At 35.7% G+C, this 10,055-nt stretch overlaps 1 long non-coding RNA gene across 1 annotated transcript; it reads left to right on the top strand.

The window, feature by feature from the left end:
- The first annotated feature begins 1,095 nt into the window (after positions 1 to 1,095).
- On the top strand, positions 1,096 to 8,818 carry LOC113321453. The gene is made up of 5 exons (XR_003346666.1): positions 1,096 to 1,668; positions 7,027 to 7,439; positions 7,582 to 7,766; positions 7,916 to 7,951; positions 8,418 to 8,818. It is a non-coding gene; the product is annotated as an uncharacterized LOC113321453 (long non-coding RNA).
- The last annotated feature ends 1,237 nt before the right edge of the window (positions 8,819 to 10,055 follow it).

The raw sequence follows: 10,055 nt of genomic DNA, 5'->3' as shown, positions 1-10,055 counted from the left end.
CTCGTTGGGGCGATATATCTGTATGGGGTACCATTGATGTTGATTGAGTGAGTAACCTTAGTTATACATAATATTATATAATCTACGAATATGATTGGAAATCCCATTTTGGTAAATGTTTTTTTGATGAATCCCCAGTCTAATATATCATATGCTTTTTTAATGTCAATTTTAAATGCTACTTTGGATCCTTCGTGAGTGCATAGGCTTTTATGTAATGGAATATTTCTCCAGAAATTGTTATGTTATCATGTATTGATCTTTGAGGGGCAAAGGCACTTTGATATGGGCTTATGGGGAATGGGAAAAGAGGGTTATGCGATTTACCAAGATTTTGGAAATCACTTTATATGTTACACTGCAAAGGCCGGCCGGTCTGAATTGGGATGGTTTTGATGGATGGTCAATTTTGGGGATTAGGGTGATGTTAATGTGATTCATGAGGATGAGGGGATGATGTTTAAGGTGCTAAAAAAGATGCATACCATAACTACTAATCGATGGGGTGTGGTTTCCCAAAAAAACCTTTAAAAAATTGCTAGTATATCTGTCAGGTCCAAGACCACATTCAGAGTTAATGGAAAATAAAGCAAGTTTGATTTCCGTTGTAGTCACCTATTCCATGAGCTTGGTACATTGTCTTGCTGTTAGTCTGGGTGTAATATTTGGAAAGAGATCCTCATCTATGGTTTTGCTTTGTGTCGTGTACTGATCAAGGATAATTCTAATTACCTGATCTTTATCACTGACCTAGTTGTTTTGTTGATCTTGCAATTGTTGAATGTTGTCACAACTGCAGGGTATATATCACTACACCATTTTTCCCGATTAGCAACAGAATTTTGCAACACCTCTTACGCAGTTGCGAATTTTTTAGCGGTGCTGCGATTCACAACGGCTGACCATAACACATGTGCGTCCTGCTTGTGTGCAAGGTAACACCAACATTATACGCGTGTGAACCGGTTGCGTGGGTGGGAACACTAGTCTTATTTTTTAGCCCAGATATGTAAAATCGTTTTACATGAGAAAGATTATTCCACCCTTTTTCCTTGTCATATATCTAAAATCCACCCCTACCTTATCTTCTTCTTTATCTACCAGGACCAGCGCCTCCCTCTCTCTCTCATTTGGCCTCATCTCTATTCTCTTCATAAACACAAATGAAATCGAAGATCCATCGAAAAAATCAATCAATAACATCAGCTCTTCTCTATTCTCTTCATCAACACCAGCTGAAAACGAAGATTCATCAGCTCTTCTCGATGCTCATCATTAACAAAATCCATCAGCAGATCAGTTTTTGAGGATTTGTTGTGAATCGATGAAGAACAGTCAATGAGGAGCACCAACAATATTCGAGAGTAATTGTATGTTGTCTAAAGCAATTAGTAATTGTACCGAAACTCAAGATTATATCTCTTCGTTGGTATGTTGTTGGTAAGGGAAACCCTAATTTTGTTTTTGCTTTGATTGATGCTGGTGTGAATTTTAGGGATTTATCAAATGGGATTTTTTTTTTTTGAGATTGATGGTTCAATTGATTGTTGTTTGCAGTTGTTAATTCCAGAAATTTGTATGAATGGGTGTGTATACTTAGCTCACCAATGGATTTACTTATAATGGTATAGAAGTTGATTAATCTAAATACCAAACCTGCAGTTTGAGGTATATAGAAATAGCAGTTCATCAACTACGTATATTTCAGTTTCGTTATACTACAATTTTTGATGAACACATCTTTTGTTTGCTTGCTTATAGTGTTTTGTCATTGAATGGGACACACCAACAGATTTGAATAACAAGTTCCACTTCTGGCTTACCAAAAACAAAAAATCTTCATATATTTTAAGTTATGAGATGGTTCAATACATGCTAGGATTTATTTTATCATAAGATTGAGTATCGATCATACCCCTATTACACTTGAGGTCAGTTTGTTTGGCTTCAGCATAGGCTCTTGCTTGTAGATTTGTTTATGTTCATGGAGATATACGTGAGAAATATTGGAAATGCCCAGTTCATCGAACATGTTCACCTTCTCTAAGAAGGCACACCTCGTGTCCTGCTGGTTGGTAGGCTCGGAAACCTACAATAATATACTGCAAGTGCACAGCGTCTAACTAGTAGACAATGGCAAGTACAGGTCGTTCCCACGAGGAGTGTGAAATACTCTACCAACTAATACCAAAACTGAATAATTAACAAGATGATCTTTTAAGGATTTTTCAGAAATTCAAACAAGATGAAATAAAAATAACAAAGACGTAACCAAGAAAATGAAAGGGTTATTAGGGTCTTCGATTTCCACAATTCAATCATATAAAACTCTACTAATCTCTATTTATTACTCAAGACAAATATCGAACTTAATCTCATGTCTCGGAAGATGGTATATTAAATTATAATATATAGTTTCTCCGCTGTAATCTCCTTCGCTTCATGGGTAGTGATTCTAAAGCATTACCTATCAATCCTAAAGCATATCACGTCAATGATTTTATTAAAGCACGAAATATCAATTGAAAAGCATAAATATTCAAGAAAATCACATGAGCAATTAAATGCCAAGCTATATGAAGAGAAAATCACTATTCAATCAAATCATTATTAAAAATATCATCATAGAGTTCATATAAATAAATTGGCTTCTATCTAAACCCTACATGGCTCTAGTTAGCCTTGGCTTTCTCAAAAGCCAAAAACAAAATGGAAAAATGAAAACAAAACTCCAAACCCCTTTTTTTGTTGCGGCACTGTGGCCGGGTGCCCCCCATTTTCATTTTGAAACAACACATAAATATAGCCCACAGATGAATTCACGTCGTCGCCACATCACCTCCCAATAGAAGTCTTCCACATGTCATGAAATACAATCTTCCCAATAATATTGTGCCGCGTGTCATAATATGACGAAACATTGTAAAGTATCAGCGAATCTCCACTTTCCATAGTATATGAAACCACCAAGGAAATGAATTAATTTCATTTAAAAAGCATGATATTTTCTTGCATGTGTTGGGCCCACCTTAACTGTATTTTCACAAATGACGTCATTTGGTCTCAAACATTCCTTCAGATTCTTTATATATATATAGCAAGAGAACTTATGTAAGGACAAGATATGTTAATCTTTCCTTTTTCTTCATTTGCACTTCATTTGCACGTGGTCATGGAGGTGATATTCTTCCATTCTTATGCTAACAATAATAAAATCACTCTTGACCAATCTTAGGTGGCATTAGTGTGCTGACGTCGACTCGTTTCACCATGCATTAATTGAAGAGCAAATTAAAACTTGTCTGCCCATTATGACCTCGGCTGTGAAATAATTCCATGCTGCTGATATATATGGAGATACCAGGCCAACATAATAAGTGCTGCTGATATATAGAAATACCAGGCCAACATAATAAGTGCTGCTGATATATAGAAATACCAGGCCAATATATTTGATCATTGTGGTTGCTGATACATGGAAATACCAGGCCAACCTCATTTCATCATTGTGGTTGCTGATACATGGAAATACCAGGCCAACCACGTTTCATCATTGTGATTGCTGATATATGGAAATACCAGGCCAACCACATTTCAGCATTGTGGTTGCTGATATATGGAAGTACCAGGCCAACCACATTTTGCAATTTTCGTCGCAAACACCATTAAGTCTCACATTTTGCTGTTTATTCGCTGGATGATCGAATTCACTTGTACTTTCTACAAAAGCACTAAAATAGTATTATCAACTAAAATATTATATCCAAGATAATATAAATATGGGTATAAAATGTAGCATTCACATGCTTATCAACACCCCCACACTTATATTTTGCTAGTCCTCGAGCAAAACAGAGATATTATGCAATAGATTTTTTTGTTTCTTTTAAAGAAAAATCCTAACAAAAGCGCCACTCCCCCATACTTAAACATTACATTGTCCTCAATGTAATTGAGTCATCCAATGTAGAAATTAAGGTGGGAAATTCTAAAATACATATGCAAAAACTAAAGAACTAAAAATAAAAGATAGAGTGCAGGGAACAAATCTGATGGGTTGACTCCCATGAAGCGAAATGTATTTGTTTCTTGACTTGCCAGTAGCACGTTCTCAAACAATGTGGATTCGGTACCCCAAGGTAAGCTTCGAATTATATATATAAAGCCGGAAGAGTTGGGGATCAACCCAACTAATTTGATTAGTTGAAAACATGAACCTACAATAAGATAGATTAATACCCAGAGAGATAAAACTGAAGTCAATCTTATTTAAAGCATAATTCGAACCTTGAATATGAAGTAAATCAGGTTCGCAGATGATTACTAAAGATTGTCTAAAGAATTGAACAGTTATTGTACTCCCTAAATCTGGTTCTAAGTCAGCGGAAATAACTTCCACAACTGATATTTTTTCAAATTCACTCGCTGAACAAGGCCTCAATGAAGCAATAATATCACGACTCTTACACCCATTATCATCTAAAACGGTTTCATTATGAATATCATCAAAACGAAAAAATTCAGAACTTAATGGCTTAAGGGTCAAGGTAGGAGCATTCTCCACTGATTGAACTAGTCGAGATTCGGACAGAACTAGAGGTTCTAGTTTAGGCTTCCATTTATTAGTGTCTAGCAGTGGTGTGGAGTCTAATAAGGCATTGACTTCACAAATAACACTATCATCATCAAAATCATACCCAAATGAGCTAAGCAAACCTCTAATGGATCTTCCAAGTGGCTCTTGTAAATGTTTTGCGAGTGCATACTTTCTTTTCTCCCGCACTTCAAATTAAAGTACCTAAAAAAAAAATCAAACAAACTGCATAAAAAGAACTAAAAGAAATCTAAAAGGAAAATAAAAATAAATTATGTACAAAAATTAAAAATAAGCTATATACGTTGATATCAACTAGTGAGTATTTTGCTACCACTCCCCGGCAACGGCGCCAAAAACTTGGTAGGCTTGGAAACCTACAATAATATACTGCAAGCGCACAACGTCTAACTAGTAGACAATGGCAAGTACAGGTCGTTCCCACGAGGAGTGTGAAATACTCTACCAACTAATACCAAAACTGAATAATTAACAAGATGATTTTTTAAGAATTTTTCAGAAATTCAAACAAGATGAAATAAAAATAAAAAAGACGTAACCAAGAAAATTAAAGGGTTATTAGGGTCTTCGATTTCCACCAATTCAATCATATAAAACTCTACTGATCTCTTTTTATTACTCAAGACAAATATCGAACTCAATCTCATGTCTCGGAAGATGGTATATTAAATTATAATATATAGTTTCTCCGCTGTAATCTCCTTCGCTTCATGGGTAGTGATTCTAAAGCATTACCTATCAATCCTAAAGCATATCACGTCAGTGATTTTATCAAAGCACGAAATATCAATTGAAAAGCATAAATAATCAAGAAAATCACATGAGCAATTAAACGCCAAGCTATATGAAGAGAAAATCACTATTCAATCAAATCATTATTAGAAATATCATAAATTGGCTTCTATCTACACCCTACATGGCTCTAGTTAGCCATGGCTCTCTCAAAAGCCAAAAACAAAATGGAAAAATGAAAACAAAACTCCAAACCCTTTTTTTTGTTGCGGCACTGTGGCCGGGTGCCCTCCATTTTCATTTTGAAACAACACATAAATATAGCCCACAGATGAATTCACGTCGTCGCCACATCACCTCCCAATAGAAGTCTTCCACATGTCATGAAATACAATCTGCCCAATAATATTGTGCCGCGTGTCATAATATGACGAAACATTGTAAAGTATCAGCGAATCTCCATTTTCCATAGTATATGAAACCACCAAGGAAATGAATTAATTTCATTTAAAAAGCATGATATTTTCTTGCATGTGCTGGGCCCACCTTAACTGTATTTTCACAAATGACGTCATTTGATCTCAAACATTCCTTCAGATTCTTTATATATATATATATATATATAGCAAGAGAACTTATGTAAGGACAAGATCTATTAATCTTTCCTTTTTCTTCATTTGCACTTCATTTGCACGTGGTCATGGAGGTGATATTCTTCCATTCTTATGCTAACAACAATAAAATCACTCTTGACCAATCTTAGGTGGCATTAGTGTGTTGACGTCGACTCGCTTCACCGTGCATTAATTGAAGAGCAAATTAAAACTTGTCTGCCCATTATGACCTCGGCTGTGAAATAATTCTATGATGCTGATATATATGGAGATACCATGCCAACATAATAAGTGTTGCTGATATATAGAAATACCAGGCCAACATAATAAGTGTTGCCGATATATAGAAATACCAGGCCAGCATAATAAGTGCTGCTGATATATAAAAATACCAGGCCAATATATTTGATCATTGTGGTTGCTGGTACATGGAAATACCAGGCCAACCCCATTTCATCATTGTGGTTGCTGGTACATGGAAATACCAGGCCAACCACGTTTCATCATTGTGATTGCTGATATATGGAAATACCAGGCCAACCACATTTCAACATTGTGGTTGTTGATATATGGAAGTACCAGGCCAACCACATTTTGCAATTTTCGTCGCAAACACCATTAAGTCTCACATTTTGCTGTTTATTCGCTGGATGATCGAATTCACTTGTAGTTTCTACAAAAGCATTAAAATAGTATTAGCAACTAAAATATTGTATCCTAGATAATATAAATATGGGTATAAAATGTAGCATTTACATTCTTATCACTGGTGCCTCCTCATGATTTTCCATAGTTACAAACCTCATGATTTTCCAGAGTTCCTTTGTAATTATCATTTCAGTTGTACATCTTAGTCTGGCAGTGCTCATGGAGATGTATTTGAGTTGTACATCTTAGTCTTGTTAACTACATTTTTGATTACTATACTTCGATTGATTATTGTTTGAAAGCTGACACAACATTTAATGGTATAGGTGCTCCATCTTGACTGGAAGTTCTCATGTTTTTAAATTCAACCATCCATCCATTGATCCCACTAACTCTCTGTTGGTTCTTACTTGACAGATAACACTATTATATGCTCATACAGCTGATGGAATCGTTTCTTGGCGAGGTTAGAGAGGAGTTCGAACATCGCTTGGCGACCCAGAATGAACCAATAAGCTTCTATTTGCTTTGTTAGTAATAAAGAAACAAGAGATTTCTAGTAATAAAGAAACATAAGTATTGTGGATTGTTTGGCAGGTGGTGGTGGTGGATACCAAGGAGGAGGAGATCAGGGAGGGTGTCTTGGTGATGGATATCAAGGTGGGGGGATCAAAAAGAAACAAGAGATTTCTTAGTAACAAAGTAACATGTTTGGCATATGGTGGTGGTGGATACTAAGGAGGAGGAGATTGGGAAGGGTATCTTGGTGGGGGAGATCATGGAGGTAGTGGTAGCGGAAGAGATGGTGATTGGATGTGCCCTAATTCAAGGTATGTGTAGTTTATCTTCCTAATATATGATACGAGCCACAATATTGTTTACGGAGAAGTAGGATTACAATTGATTTTGGTTTTTTATTTTTAAATTCAAAGTCTTAATGTTAGTATCTTGGAATGCAATAATTTACATTAGGTATTTTTCCATGTACTGAACACGGAGGATATGGAAGATGTTTGCGGATATACCAGCCATTTGATCAGGATCCATTGATAATTTGTTTCTAAATCATCCTGATTTTGTGCATTAAACGGATGACATCTGCTGAATCATCTAGAACGACACTTGTGTCTCATTTAAAAGAGGCTCTCCAGGGGCAGGTTACTGTTTTATTTTTGTATCTCTTTCCCCCACCCTCACCAGCAACACACAAAAATATATTTCTTTTTTGTATCAATATTCTATATTCATTTACTTTTACTATTTATTTTATTTTATTTTCCTAATTTAGATTATGTTGTTCTTGTAGGAATTTGAGCTGGAACAAGTACGCATTCTGCTTCAGGTAATAATTAATGAGATGACTTATGGGGATACTTTTTCCTTCAAGGTTGTCTAATGTATATGAATTATAAGTTGAATTGGCCTTCATAATTGTGTGTTATGTGTTAAAGTTGTGGGAATCTGAACTTCGTTATTGCGAACTGAGTGTGATAAATGTGGTACTGCGAAAGTGTAATAAATATAGTACTCAATTTTGTTGTAGTGTACGATGTTCGCACTATGTTTACCTTATGTCTCACTTGTTGGACTTTGTGAAATTCAGTGGTGAGTGTAAGTAACCCTTTGAAGAACCTGCTAAGTAAATTTTTGTTTGTTAGCTTACTTGTGTTAACTTCATAATTAAGGATAAATTATATACTTCTATTATCAATGAACACTATGAACATGCTTTCGAAACTACAAAATAGAATATTGAAAGGTCACCTTATGGTTGTGTTCACAATGTATACATGATGACTATCTTTCAGTTGTGTTTTTCTAAGAGTTTGGAGAATGAGCATACTTGGAAGTGTACAAGGAACTTAAAGCATGGCAACTTGAAGGCTGTACGTGTGGGGAGTGATGCTTAGATGTCTTTGAGGGTAAACTGCGATAATGTGCAACTGAGCAAAAGTGAATAAAGAAGACACTTCGTTTAAGTTTGTGGTATTATGTGGTTGAATGATTAAGAGCTTGTGTGGTGTCCGTTAAAGAAAAACACAACATTTGTTGTTGTTTATTGATGGTAGCTTATAGCCTATGTAGGGCTATGCTAAATCTATATCTATCTAGTGAACCTCATAAGTTATTCAAAAAACACAATAACTTATGTTCAAATGTAGTGCAGTTGTATTCTCATAAGCAAATGAATCTATAGATGTCTACCGAACCTTTTCACTACACAAACATTGAAGTATGAAATCCTGTGAAAATTAATAGTTATTGTAATATGGTTACCCTGAAACTCGCTTGAATATACTGTTTAGATGGAAGGCTTCTTTGTTCAATGTGCACTTCATAGTTGCAGAGGACAATGACGAAGATGCTGATGCACAAGAGGGTGGGGGAATTTTACCTAGTGCAGAACCATACTTTGTAAGTCAACTTATTTTCCATTTCTATCATTTCTGAAATTATACATATACTATTTATCGTGATTTATGAATCCAAAATTTTGTACTCTGTACCGCAGGCTGAGATTCAGAAGAAGCAAAAACTGATCAAAGATTTGCAAGATGTAGGTACTCCCCCAGCAAACACAGATGCATTGATTGAAGCATTTGGAAAGGATTCTGCGGGTGCTAAAGTGTATGAGTTTAGAAACTGAAATTCATATATTGATTGTATGTTATTGGCCTGAATAAATTGTTCAAGTGGAAGACCTTGTTGTTTAGTGCGCATTCAATGTGACTCTCAGTAGCCTGGATTTGGCCTGAATTTGGCTTGAAAACGTTACAGGGAACTCTTGACTGAGTCAATGACAAGTTGACTTGACTATTTTTTTCATGTTGCAAAAATTTAGCAACGGCCGAAAACTGTTGCTAAATTTAGAACTAGAATAATAAATCCCGCTCCGGCTAAGTTTAGCCGTTCTAAGTTTTTTTAGGTATAAATTTCGCAACTGCTTCAGGATGTTGCGACAATAATATAGCAACATCAGTCAACTGTTGCTAAACCTTTTCGCAACAGCCAAAACTGTTGCAAAGTCAGGGAAAAACACTTGGGTGAACCGAAAACCATTGCGAAGAAAGTTCGCAACGGCTATAGATTTGTTGCAAAAAAATATGCAACGCCACGTTTCGCAACTTCTTGCTGCTATTGCAAGTCCCTTTTGTAACTGCAGCAGCTGTTGCTATTCCGGAAAAATGGTGTAGTACATGGTTGCTTTCGTGTGGAAAAATGTCATATCATTGTTTCCCGATTGAAACCACTGGATTCTACATATACTGTGAGCACTTTCATTTACATTAAAAAATATAATGGGTATTCATAGTTTACAGTAATACTGGATACAATCTGTACGATTCGATCTGTGATAGATGATAGATGGACATAGCTGCCATCAAACTATTCAAACTGGTTGAGATGTGCTTGTAACATTTATGTATGCAATATGGTCAGACTAA

This window comes from Papaver somniferum, chromosome 11, assembly GCF_003573695.1.
Source record: "Papaver somniferum cultivar HN1 chromosome 11, ASM357369v1, whole genome shotgun sequence".
Classification (NCBI taxonomy): Eukaryota; Viridiplantae; Streptophyta; class Magnoliopsida; order Ranunculales; family Papaveraceae; genus Papaver; species Papaver somniferum.
Note: the sequence above shows the minus strand (reverse complement) of the source record. Positions and strands in the feature narration are given on the sequence as shown.